Source organism: Pipistrellus hanaki (genome assembly GCF_964339955.1).
Source record: "Pipistrellus hanaki genome assembly, chromosome: 4".
Taxonomy (NCBI): domain Eukaryota; kingdom Metazoa; phylum Chordata; class Mammalia; order Chiroptera; family Vespertilionidae; genus Pipistrellus; species Pipistrellus hanaki.
In genome coordinates, this window is record NC_140506.1 from 56,640,346 (window position 1) to 56,653,416 (window position 13,071).

General features: G+C 39.8%; 1 protein-coding gene across 2 annotated transcripts in view; it reads right to left on the reverse strand.

Moving 5' to 3' along the window:
• The window catches only part of PJA2 (praja ring finger ubiquitin ligase 2), a 56,834-nt gene extending 44,060 nt beyond the window's left edge, over positions 1–12,774 (reverse strand). For both annotated transcript variants that reach the window (XM_084881055.1, XM_084881054.1), the window contains exon 1: positions 12,275–12,774. The gene's annotated coding sequence lies outside the window, so the exon portion shown is untranslated. The remainder of the gene's footprint in view (positions 1–12,274) is intronic.
• Between the last annotated feature and the right edge of the window lie 297 nt (positions 12,775–13,071).

Below are 13,071 nucleotides of genomic sequence, written 5' to 3' on the forward strand. Positions count from 1 at the left end.
TATTAAATGCATTTTCCACTTATGTTTTTTTCAACTTATGGTGGATTTATCAGGATATAATCTACTCGTAAGTCAAGGAGCATCTGTATTGTAACCAATAATTTTCTCACTACATAACTTGCTTTGTAACAATATACCCCTGAGTCTAAATCCATGTTTTGGTTTGAATGCTCCTTGTTTACAGATTTCTTTTTGGTGTGTATATAATAAACTTTTACTGATTACTACCACTTCAGTGATTCACTGGTTTTACTTCTGCTATTTCTGAACTGTTGACAGTGCATGGCATCAGAAGTGGGATCCAAAGTCCTCCAGTGACTCCAAGGTGTCAGATAAGCAAACAGGTGCTGGTAACCCACAGATGCCACTGAGCTCACTGCTTTCTCACCAATAGTACTGGCGTTTGATACTAAGTCTCTCTTGATTCCAAACTCCAACATTGGAATTACTTTAGAACAAATTTTTCTTTTTTCCTTTATAAAACATAACAAAACATGTTCAAAGTTTTGAACTTTCTGACTTATCTAAAAGCAAAGATGAGTTCTATCTGGTCAATGGACCAGAATCTTTTTTTTTTTTTAAATATATTTTATTGATTTTTTACAGAGAGGAAGGGAGAATGATAGAGAGCTAGAAATGTCGATGAGAGAGAAACATCGACCAGCTGCCTCTTGCACACCCCCTATTGGGGATGTGCCCGCAACTCGGGTACATGCCCTTGACCGGAATCGAACCTGGGACCTTTCAGTCCCCAGACCGATGCTCTACCACTGAGCCAAACTGGTTTCGGCTGGACCAGAATCTTATGCCTTTTGGAAAATGGGTGAACTTTTGAAAATGTAGTGGCCACTCTGGAGAACCTTTAACTTAGATAGGTCCACCTTAAGGAGCATCCTTAAAAGAGAGGATTCCAAACCACAATGAAACAATGAAATGCATTCTTTGAATAGAAGCTTCTAATCAATCTAAAAACAGTTCTAAAGGATCCTCACTGTATGCAAATAAATTCTTCAGTAAAGCACTGGCCATCTGAGCAAGTAACCTTAACTTAGTTCATCTGCCAGAAACATAAACATTATCCCCCTACTTTTGAGTTTTATACATGATACATGGATAAGTATTTTAAACAAAACTCTAAGATCTCTGGTTATGTCTTCCTATATGTTTATGTCAGTATGTTATAGATATTTTTCTATCTCTAAATTGTATTGCCATTTTGGTATTGCCAAAATGAATTTGTAAAAAGTATATATAAACACTATTCTCTCAGAATTATAGAAATTAACCAAAATTTTTTAAAACTGATTTCAGAGAGGAAGGGAGAGAAAACACAGAGAGAAACATCAATGTTGAGAGAGAATCATTGATGGGCTGCCTCTTGCACACCCCCTACTGGAGATCAAGCCTGCAACCTAGGCATGCACCCTGACTGGGAATGGAACTGTGACCTCCTGATTCACACATTGGTGCTCAACTACTAAGCCACACTGGCTGGGCAGCCCAAATGTTTTTTTAAGTTCACATGATCTAAGATACTCTTTGATTAAAAGAAAAAAAAAAAAAAAGGTTAGTTTACATTTCTTTTCTATCTTTTCTTTTTTCTTTCTTTCTTTCTTTCTTTCTTTCTTTCTTTCTTTCTTTCTTTTTTTTTTTTAATATATCTTATTGATTTTTTTTTACAGAGAGGAAAGGAGAGGGATAGAAAGCTAGAAACATCGATGAGAGAGAAACATCGACCAGCTGTCTCCAGCACACCTCCCTCTAGGGATGTGCCTGCAACCAAGGTACATGCCCTTGACCAGAATCAAACCTGGGACCCTTCAGTCCGCAGGCCGACGCTCTATCCACTGAGCCACACCGGTTCCAGCAGTTTACATTTCTTGACTTAATAAAAGCAGGTATATCTTCAGAATTTGTCAATAAGAAAAATAACTTAAATTGGTGAATAGTTCTTTAATATCTAAACCAATCATAATTTTTAAAAGCAAGTACATTGGTTAAACAAATAAAAGTTTATACTAAGTTAAACCAAATAATGGATATTCATTTATATCTAAAGCATTTCCAAAATAAATATTAAATGCTAAACGTAAGTTTATCTACTTATAGTTTTTAGATTTTTTACAGAAGACATTTGGGTCTATGAATAGACATGTTTTGACCCAAAACGAGACTTTTACTATGAGGAAGAATATACTTCTAATAATTATAAAATGTATTTACAAATTTTCCAGCCCACAATTGCTCACTTATTTTCCACTAGCTTAGGGGTTAAAAATAATCTAATTAGTAAACTAATTAATAAGTAATTAAAACTATCAGAAATAATCAGGGTGAAAGAAAAATGCATGTAGATGAAAAGTAGGAAAAGAAAATAGAATGCGTTTTTGGATAAGGAAAAATATGGACATATTTTATTATGTTTTATAAAGGAAAAAAGAAAATTTTGTCCCAAAGTACAATGACTGTTACTGGTAGGACAATAGCTGAATAGATAGAGACTTGCAAGTTTGTAGAAAATGAATTTTGAGAAAGGAATTTTATGTGTAGTAATGTTAAGACTAGAATCTATTTAAGTTTAAAGACAAGGTAAAGTTTTAATATCCAAAATATCCTGATGCAAAATTAGAATTTGGTTTCCTCTGGTGAAAGAACAGGTCTTTTGTTTTGTTTTATATTTAAGTCTAGTAGTTTTTTGATGGAGTCTTTGAGGTTTTCTATGTACAATATCATGTCATCTGCGAATAATTACAATTTTATTTCTTTTCTTCCAATTTGGGTGTCTTTTATTTCTTCTTGTCTGATCACTATGTCTAGCACTTCCAGTACTATGTCGAACAGAGTGGTGAAATGGGCATTCCTGTCTTATTCCTGGTCTTAGGAGAGATGGTTTTAGTTTTTGCCATGAGTATGATGTTGACTGTGGGTTTGTCACATATGGCCTTTATCATGTTGAGATATGCTCCCTCTATCTCCACTTTTTTGAGAGTTTTTATAAAAAATGGGTGGTGGATTTTGTTGAATGCTTTTTCTGCATCTATTGATATGATCACCTGTTTTTAGATTATTGGCCTGCTCTTACTAAGAAATTAAAAACAAAAACAAAGGGTTGTAGTTCTATTTAACTTTTAATGTAATCTGCATTGGAAACAAAGATACTGTGTCTTATGAAAATATTTCCTGGCCTTCATAATGTTTTTATCAAGTCTGATTACTAAGAAAATCACTGTCTTTTCTCTTAAAAGAACAAAACTCTTTTACAATTATGTAACTTTCTGGATTTGTCTTTGAACTCTTTTGTCACTTTGGTTGAATGGATAACTAAGTCAACTGAATAATTTCTAAGTGTGAGTGTATGTAGATGTATATGTGAACTCTTACAAGTTCCCCTAGAAATTAAAAAATGCATCCTTCCTGAATGCTGGATGTGATTTTCTATAGGCTCTGGATAATTTACTTCCCTCTACAGAGTGTCTAATTTTCCTTCTGTCAGGCAATTACATTGCAGGTAAAGATAAAATGTGGGTTAGATAAAGAGAATAGAATCTCTTGAGAATTGCAAATATATAGAAAGTTAGCAGTCCCTCACAAACTCTTATCCACAGATCCCTACTGGGTGCTAAAAAGACTGGAAACAAGCTGGGAGACTAAAGAAGCTATTTTTCAGTGGTGGAAGAAAGGAAGTGACTGCCAATGTGGGAAAAGAATGAAACCCTACCTAAATTCTAACTCCTCGGGGTTGGGGGGGGGGGGGGGGGAAGGGGGGCGGGGGAATGAAATCACTAGGAGGGCAATAAACACTGTCCTCCATTTTGGCTAGGGGATAAGTAAAAGAGAAAGGGCCTTTACTCCTGGAGTAGGGTTAGGAAACATCACAGATTTCAAGAAGATGAAAATGCAAGAAGTAAAGAACACATTAACAGAGATGAGGAATGTATTTTATGGGCTCATAAAAAGACCAGTCAAGGAAAGTATAAATGAGCTTCAAAACAGGTCATGACAAATTGCCCAAACTGAGATACGAAGTAATTTTTTAAAAGTGTGTGTGTGTATGAGTGTGTGTGTGTGTGTGTGTGTGTGTGTGTGTGTGTCAAAGGGAGGAGGGGTGAGCAGGAACGGGAGGACAGCGAACAAAACCTCCAAGAATTGTGGAACTGTAGCAAATGAAGTACCACATGTGTCACTGGAATCCTACAGGAAAATAGTAAATGGTACAGAAAATATATTAGAAGAAAATGCTGAGAATTTTCTAAATATAATTCAAAGATCAAACCATACATCTGAGAAGCTCAGTGATGAACCACAAAAATGAGGATAAATACAGAACACATATACACGCATGACAAATCATATTCAATCTACTATAAAAACCAAAGGGAACATTTAATGGAGAGAGGGATTGCAACTAACTTATCAGAAACAATGCAAGCCAAAGAGTATATAGTGTCATCCTTAAAGTGATATGTATTAGGAAAACACTGTAAACACGAATTCTGTACCAAACAAAATAATCTTTTAGAAGAAAAGGTAAAATAAAGCATTTTAAGTCAATCCAATAAACTTGGTCATCAGTAGATCTGAACTGCAAGAAATGTGAAATAAAGTTCTTCAGGCAAAAAGAACAGACACTTGATTCTACAAAGACCTGAAGAACTCTAAAAATAATTAAATTGAAGGTAAATGTAAAACATTTTTTCTTATTTTTAGTCACTTCAAAACAGAACTGTGTACAGCAGCACTGTCTGATAGAACTTTGTGAGACAGAAATATTCTATATCTTACAAAGTTCAATGTTAAAGCTAAAAGCTATCTGTAGCTACTCAGACTTGAAAAATGGCTACAACTAAAGAGACAGTCACACTGGCTAGTGACTACATACTGGACAGTGCAGGTCTAGAGCAAACATAATAGCAAGATATCATTATTTATGGCATAAGTAAAAGTAAATGTATGACAATAATAGTACAAAAGGTAGGAAGGAAAAAATGAAAACATACTGTTGTAAGGCTCTGACACTATTTTAAAAAGTGGTATTACATTGCTTGAATACAGACTGTAATTAAAGATGCATAATGTAAATCACAGTGAAATAAGTATAACTTTTTTAAAGAAGCAAAATAAATATTAGTAAAGAGCAAATAAAGAAAAAATAGGCTCAAAAATAGAGACCATAAAGCAGATGAGTTAAATAGAAAGTAAAATGGAAGATTTACATAAATGATTACATTAAACATAAATGGTGTAAACAACTGAACTAAATAGCCTGACTGTCAGGATGGATTTAAAAAGTGAGTTGTCTACATCAAACCCACTTTAAATATAAAGGCATAAATTCAAAGTAAAAGGATGTACAATGCAAAAACTAATCAAAAGAAAGGTGTAGTGGGAATATTAATTTCAGATAAAGTAGACTGCAGAAGAAATACTACTGAGATAAAAAGGAATCCTATATAATAAAAGCCCAGCTACCATAAGAAAGTAATGACCAGAAAGACCGCTCGACTAGTTGCTATGAGGTGCACTGACAACCTCTCAGACCCTACCCCCCAACCCCCTGGTTCACAGAATTCAATTGCCGAATGGTGAATGAGAACCAGGGTGAGTAAAAGTGGGTGGGATTGGGGACTGGTGAGTGGGCAGAAGATGGCCCTGATGCAGGCTAGGTTTAGGGACCCTCCCCGTGAACAATTTCATGCGCTGGGCCTCTAGTATTATATAAGACAAAGGAGTAAATTCAAAAAGACATATAATTCTAAATATATATGCACCTAAACACAGGTTCAAAATACATGAAGCAAAACCTATTAGAATAAAAAGGAAAAATAAACATACAATTATATTTGGAGACTTAAACTTTTCCTATGGTGATGAACAAGTGGGTAGAATCTCAATAAGGAAATAGGTAACCTTATAAGCACCATCAATCAATTTGACATGACAATTATAACATATAAAATATTGAAGTTAACATTTAATATGGAATATAGAATTTACAGAATACTTCACTCAAAAACACAATCCACAATATTTGGAAGTACACATAGAACATTTACCAAGTCTAACCATATTCTGCTATAAAAAACATTCTGAAGAGTTTAAAAGAAATTATATACTCTATATTACTCGCTTATAACAAAATTAAACATAAAAATCAATTGTTAAAGAATAGAGTCATTAAATACTTGAAAATTAAATAATATGCTTCTATTCTAAATAACCCACAAATCAAAGCAAAAATCACATAAGAACTTAGAAAATCCTATATAATAAAAGCCAACTATGCAAACTGTCCCCTCGACCAAGAGTTCGACTGGGAGTTCAACTGCTCACTATGACGTGTGCTGACCACCAGGGTGTGGTGTCAGCAGCGACACTGGCAGCAGGTGATCATGGAGGCACTGCTGGCCCCAATGGGCCTCCACGAGAGTAAGACCAGGTGGGATGGTGGAGCCTTCAATCATAGGCCAGGGCTAGGGTCTGCACCTGTGCATGAATTTCATGCACAGGGCCTGTAGTATCAACATAGCAAAATTTGTGAGAATATCAGGTGGCACCAGGCCAAGGTGAGTACAAGTTGGGGCCCAACTGCCCTGCCAATCACCCCACAGATGGTGACCAGCAGCCAGTAGGCCCTGATCACCCGATTGGGGCCAGGCTCCAGGCTGGGACAGGGGAGTGGGGGTGGGTGGTGGTGACCAACCTCCCCGGCACCCAGGCAGGGGCCTACAACCTCTCGCCTGCTACCTGAGGGCAGGGGTGATGGGGACGGAGGTGCAGTGAGAATGCGAGGTGTCTGCCAAGCTTGCTCTCACTCGCCCTACTACCCTCCCCTGGGATGCGAGGACTTGTGCACCAGGGAAGCCCCTGCGCTCAAGTGCCAGGCGCCCAAGTCCACCCCACACCCCCAAGGCCTCTTCCGGGTGAGCGGGCCATGACCGCCAGGACCTCAGAGGCTCATCGGGCTCCCTGTGGGATCGCAAGAGCCAGTCTACAAAGTCAGCGGGGAGAGAGCATGCTGCCCACCCAACTTCCGTGCGGCGCCACTGGATGGCCCAGAGGTCCACGCTGCGCCCTCGCCTACAGCGTCTGGCCTAACTCACCGTTATCTCTGTGTGGGTACTCAGGTGCCATGACTCAGGCAAAAGGGGGCCCTGTTGCTGCACAGGGCCCAGAGGTCAGCTGAGACCTGCCCTTCCCCTCCAGACACTCATGCTTCAATCATAGGCCAGGGCTAGGGTCTGCACCTGTGCATGAATTTCATGCACAGGGCCTGTAGTATCAACATAGCAAAATTTGTGAGAATATCTAAAGCAATGCTGAGAAGGAAAAGAAGTTCAATGGCCTAAACTTATACTTTAAGAAATTAGAATAGAGATTCAAACCAAAAGCATACAAAAAGAAATAGTAAAGAGCAGAAATCAATAAAATTAAAAATGTATTTTAATAGCATTAAAAATAAAAAACTGGATCTTTGTAAAAACAAAACATTTTTGATAAATCAGAAAATATACTCATAAAGACAATAGCAAGAACACTGTCAATATCAGTAATGTAAGAAAGGACATCACTACAGATGCTATAAATATTAAAAGGATAATAAAGAAATGCTATGGCAATGAATAGATGAATTAGGTACATTTCTTGGAAGATACCAACTATTAAAGCTCACATAGTAAGGGTCACTCACATAGTCAAAGACTGGAAGCTTTCAAAAACAGATCACCTTAATCATCCTATACCTATTAAAGAAAATTTTGTTTATCCTTTAAAACCTTTCAATAAAGAAAACTCTAGATCTAGATCAGAAGTTCCCAAACTTGTTTGTGCTGTAGACTCCTTGCCATGTTTTTCGGTTTTGGGTAGACCCCCTACTTACCTGATATTGATTTTTTTGTAAATTTCTAACTGTAGTGAAGTTTAGTGTTAAAATTTAATAAAAAATAATGTACCTACTTTTCTCCGGCATTCTCAAACAAAATAACACTGATTCACTATAATTTGTATGATAAACTACCAGTTTATATTTTTTTAAATATTTTCTCAGCACTTTCCTATTCAAGATTCAGGAATATTTTTCTCACATTCATATTTATAGAGTGACGAATTGAACAAGTCGGTGCAAGTTCGCGAAGCTTTGAGACAAAAATTGGCAAGAATGTTTACTGCGCGTATGCTTGTAACAAGATGATACTGGTATATCATTATGTGCAGGTTTTTATCCTACAACTTACACAATTTTATAAACATATATAATAAATTTTTTACTTCATAGGTACTTTTATAAATAATTTATATGTTTTTATATTATAAGATAATATGATGTAAGTAAATAGGTACTATCAGTGTTTGTTGAGATCCACTATCGTGGACCCCCATTTTCATTTCATGGACCCCCAAATTTTTTTTTCGCTGACGTAGACCCCTTGCAGGTTGTCATAGACCCCTGGGGGTCGATATAGACCACTTTGGGAATCACTGATCTAGATGGTCATTTGCAAACTCTAATGAACATTTATGAAACAAGTATTAAGCCTATCCAAAATTTTTCAGAAAATACAAGAAGAAACCCTTTCCAACTATTGTATATAAGGACAGCATCATTCTGATACCAAAAATTATGAAAAAGCATCTTTCATGAATATAGATACAAAAAGTATTCAACACAATAGTAGCAAATTAAATCCACTAACATATGAAAACTAGAGGCCCGGTGCACAAAATTCGTGCACAGGGTAGAGGGGTATCCCTCAGCCCAGCCTGCACCCTCTCCATTCTGGGATCCCTCTCACAATCCAGGACTGCTGGCTCCCAACTGTTCGCCTGCCTGCCTTCCTGATTGCCCCTAACTGCGTCTGCCTGCCAGCCTGATCACCCCCTAACCACTCCCATGCCAGCCTGATTGATGACTAACTGCTCCCCTGCCAGCCTGTTTGCCCCAACTTCCCTTGTCTGCTGACCGAGTCACCACTAACTGCCCTCCCCTGCAGGAGTAATCACCTCCAACTGTCCAAGGGAGGTACACCTAGAGAATGCAAGGTTGATTCAACATTTGAAAACAAATGAATGTAATTCATCTTATTAACAGACCAAAGAAGATAAACTATATGATCACCTCGATAAATATAGCAAGAAAGTTTGAGCAAACTCAATGACCACTCATAATAAAAACTCAGCAATCTAGGAACAGAATGGGAACATCCTTAACTTGATAAAAGACCTATTACACTTAGTGTAACTATATATAATTGATTGATAAAAAGCCCATTATACTTATTTTTAAAATATATTTCATTGATTTTTTTTACAGAGAGGAAGGGAGAGGAATAGAGAGTTAGAAACATCGATGAGAGAGAAACATCAACCAGCTGCCTCTTGCACACCCCCTACCAGGGATGTGCCCACAACCAAGGTGCATGCCCTTGACCGGAATCGAACCTGGGACCTTTCCGTCCACAGACCAACGCTCTACCACTGAGCCAAACCGGTTTCGGCAAAGGCCCATTATACTTAAAGAACAAAAGTTTTCCTCTTAAGGTAAGGAACAAGACAAAATATCTGCTGCTCACCATTCCTGTTTAATATCATACTGGAAATCCCTAGCCAATGAAATAAGGGGGGGAGGAGGGGAGAGTAAGAGGGTTGTACACACACAGTGAAAACAACGAAATAAAACTGTTCTTTGTTTGCAAATGGCATCATTATTTACATAGGAAAATGCCAAAGAAACAATAAAAAAAATCCTTACTAGATTTCAGTGAATTTAGCAAGGTTGCCAGATTCAAGGTATACAAAAAACTATAAACCTGTTTACTATCAATGAACAATTGCATAATAAATTTTAACTGGTATCAGAAGTAATGAAATGCCTGGGTATGAATCTTAACAAAAATTAGATTTTTTTCCCCAGTATACACCTGTATGCTGATGAAAGAAATCAAACAAGATTTAAATAAATGAAGGTGTCTTGTGTTCATTAATTGGAAGATTCAATATTGAGATGTCAATTCCTAATTGATGAATATAATCAATACAATCTAACTGAAAATCTCCTTGGCACTTTTTGTAAAAATCCTATCACATCTAAAAAATATATGTCGAAAAGCAAAAGAACTTCTAGTAAAATGGCCAAAAAGATTTTGATAAAGAATGTTGGAGACTCATCAGATTTCAAGACTTATTAAAAAACAACACAATAACCATGGCTATGTAGTACGTAAAGATTTTTTTAATTTAATTTACAAGTTGAGTCTAAAGTTCTTCTGGAGAAGAAATGCATAAAAACAGTAATAAATAACTTTGGAAAAAATGAGGAAGAAATGGTTATCAAATTTAAAGTATGCATACTCTTTAACCCAGCAATTCCATTTCTAGGAATCCATGCTCCAGTAATAATCACATACAGAGGAAGTTTCCTGAAGAGTTGACGCTGAAGATAGAACTTGAGGAAGGGGTAGAAGAACCTTATATTCTCCAGTACTGTGTTTTTAAAAGTCAGAAAGATTTTTTAAAATATATTTTATTGATTTTTTACAGAGGAAGAGAGAGGGACAGAGTTAGAAACATCAATGGGAGAGAATCATCGATCAGCTGCCTCTTGCACACCCCCTACTGGGGATGTGCCCGAAACCAAGGTACATACCCTTGACCAGAATCAAATCTGGACCTTTCAGCCAGCAGGCCGATGCTCTATCCAGTGAGCCAAACCGGTTTTGGCAAAAGTCAGAAAGATTTAAAGTTTGTAATTAAAAACATCAATAAATTTTAAAGTTGGCTTTTAAAGAAAGCATTATTTGTGACAGCAAAAAGAAACTAATTTAAATGTCTTTCAGTAAGAGATATCGTTAAATAAATTCTAGCCTATCCAAACCAGTATCACTTAGCCTTTTTTAAAAAGTATTAAAGAGACCTATATGTAACAAGTAAAGATGTCCAAGATATATAATTAAGTAAAGAAAGCAAGTGATATATCAATGTGTTTGGTATACCATCCTCCCAAACAACTTTATGTGTATGCATATGTGTTTAAAAGTGCATTTAGAAAGATGAATGTAAATTGTTAACTCTCCACAGTAAAATGGGACTGAGGGATGAAATGCTCCCATTTCACCTCATCATTATTTTTCTATATTGCTGAATTTTACATCAAGTTTGCATGTCATTTAATTGTTAAAAACTAAAGGTGTTGCATATAAAAAGACACGAGTTTCATAAGACAAATTGAAAACTGGAAAAAAACACACAGCTCAAACGTTTATTTATCTTCATGCTTGTTCACATACTCTTCAAATGGTCTGTCGTCTTCAGCAGAAGTGACTGCCATTTAAAAAAAAAATGTAACAGATCAAATAGTTCGTGATAAAAAGAACAACATAGTAGGCCTTTGGTGAAAATCGTGGACTTCACAGAACCCACAGATTCACAGCAGTGTCGATGAGCATGTAAATAAATAAGAAAGAAAGATAATGTCTGGAGAGGGGCACCTCCTACCCAGGTTCTTCTTCCTGGCTGCAACAAAACTATCTCCTCCCCTTTTCTTGAACTTGGTCGGAGAGGCTTTACACTCACCATTTTGAATGTGTGCACAATGATGTAAAAGCAGTATAATCTTTGGGAGGCCACAACTGAAGCTGGCTCTGCCAGAGGCGTGCTGTGACCTGACATCTTTTCTGGGGAGAAGCACTGATGAAATGGTGCTGCTGCCACCGGGCCAAGCGCGACTGCGAGCCTGCGCCTCGGGGGTGATGGGGGCGAATGCACACAGCGCCAGCGGGGCGCGGGCGGCGGGCGGGCGGGCTCCCGGGAGAGGGGGCCGAGGCCTAGGCCCTAAGAGGGACCAGCTCTACGCGGGGCGACTGGAGATGGACAGAAAAGGCGGCGGGGGTGTCAGTGAGGGGGGACTCATTCAGTCGCCAGTGTGGGGAGAAAGGCAGGCAGCGGGGTCCTTGGCCGAGGCACCAAGGACAGCAAACGAGGCCCCGGGGAAAGCGGACGGTGGAGACCTCCTCCGACACCAACCGATGTCACCCGCCGGGACGCCGGTGCGGTGCCGGGTCCCGGCTGGACAGGGCCCAGGAGGCAAGGAGGCCTCGGAACAGCTACCAACCCCACCCACCATGGCCGGCGCAGCGGACCAGAGATAGGCCCCGCTCCCTCTGGACAGACATTAGGAGAGGAAGAAGGGAAAGGCAGCAATTTCCTCGCCCGACCCTGCTATCACCAACATCAGAACAAGCCAGATTTAAAAAAAAAAACAAAACAAAAAAAATCCCCTCACCGAACTGTGCAGCAGCGGCTCCGGAGCGAGAACAGCGCTCGATCCTCCACCCGCCACCACCGCCTTCTTCTCCGCCTCCGGCTCCTCCCCCGCCCAACGCGCAGTGGCAGGTGGCGGAGCCCGCGGTGGCGGCGGCGACGGCGGCGGCGGAAGCTGAGGCGGCGGCGGCGGCGAGTCCCGCCCCTCGCGCCGCGGTCCGGGCGGAGGAGGCGGGCACGCAAGCCCCGCCCCCAAGTCAGCGCCGGCCAATGGGCTTGAAAGGCTCCTAGCGGAGCTGGAAAACCCACATATCCAATCGCAGGCTCAGGAGTGGGCGCACGTCAGTGGTCGGGACGTGGCAGAAAAAGGGGAGAAGTACTTGGTGCGTCTCCGCGCCCAGGTCCGCCCTCCTCGGGCTGGGGGACTCCTCAGATTGGCCGGAGAGAGAGAGAGAGAGAGAGAGAGAGAGAAAGAGAGAGAGAGAGGAAGGACGCAGCCCCGCTCGTTCCCACCCCACGCCCGCGCCCGGGCCCGCCTCCTTCCCCTGCGGCACTGCGACGTTCCGGGGGAGGGGCGAGGCTCCGTCCTGGGCCGGAGCGGCGCTGCCTTTGTGGTTAGGGCTGGGAGAGGAGGGTGGGGTCTCTAGGAAAGGGAAGGGTGTGGGGCATTAAGGCAGGCTGGCGCAGCTTCAGAAACAACCAGAATGGAGGCAATTAAAAGTCAATCCTAATTCCACCGGGAACCTAATGAACAAGGTGAAGGTCTCTTGGCATAATGTTCACTCCGTTGCAGTTGAGATAGGAGCGGTACAAGAAGGA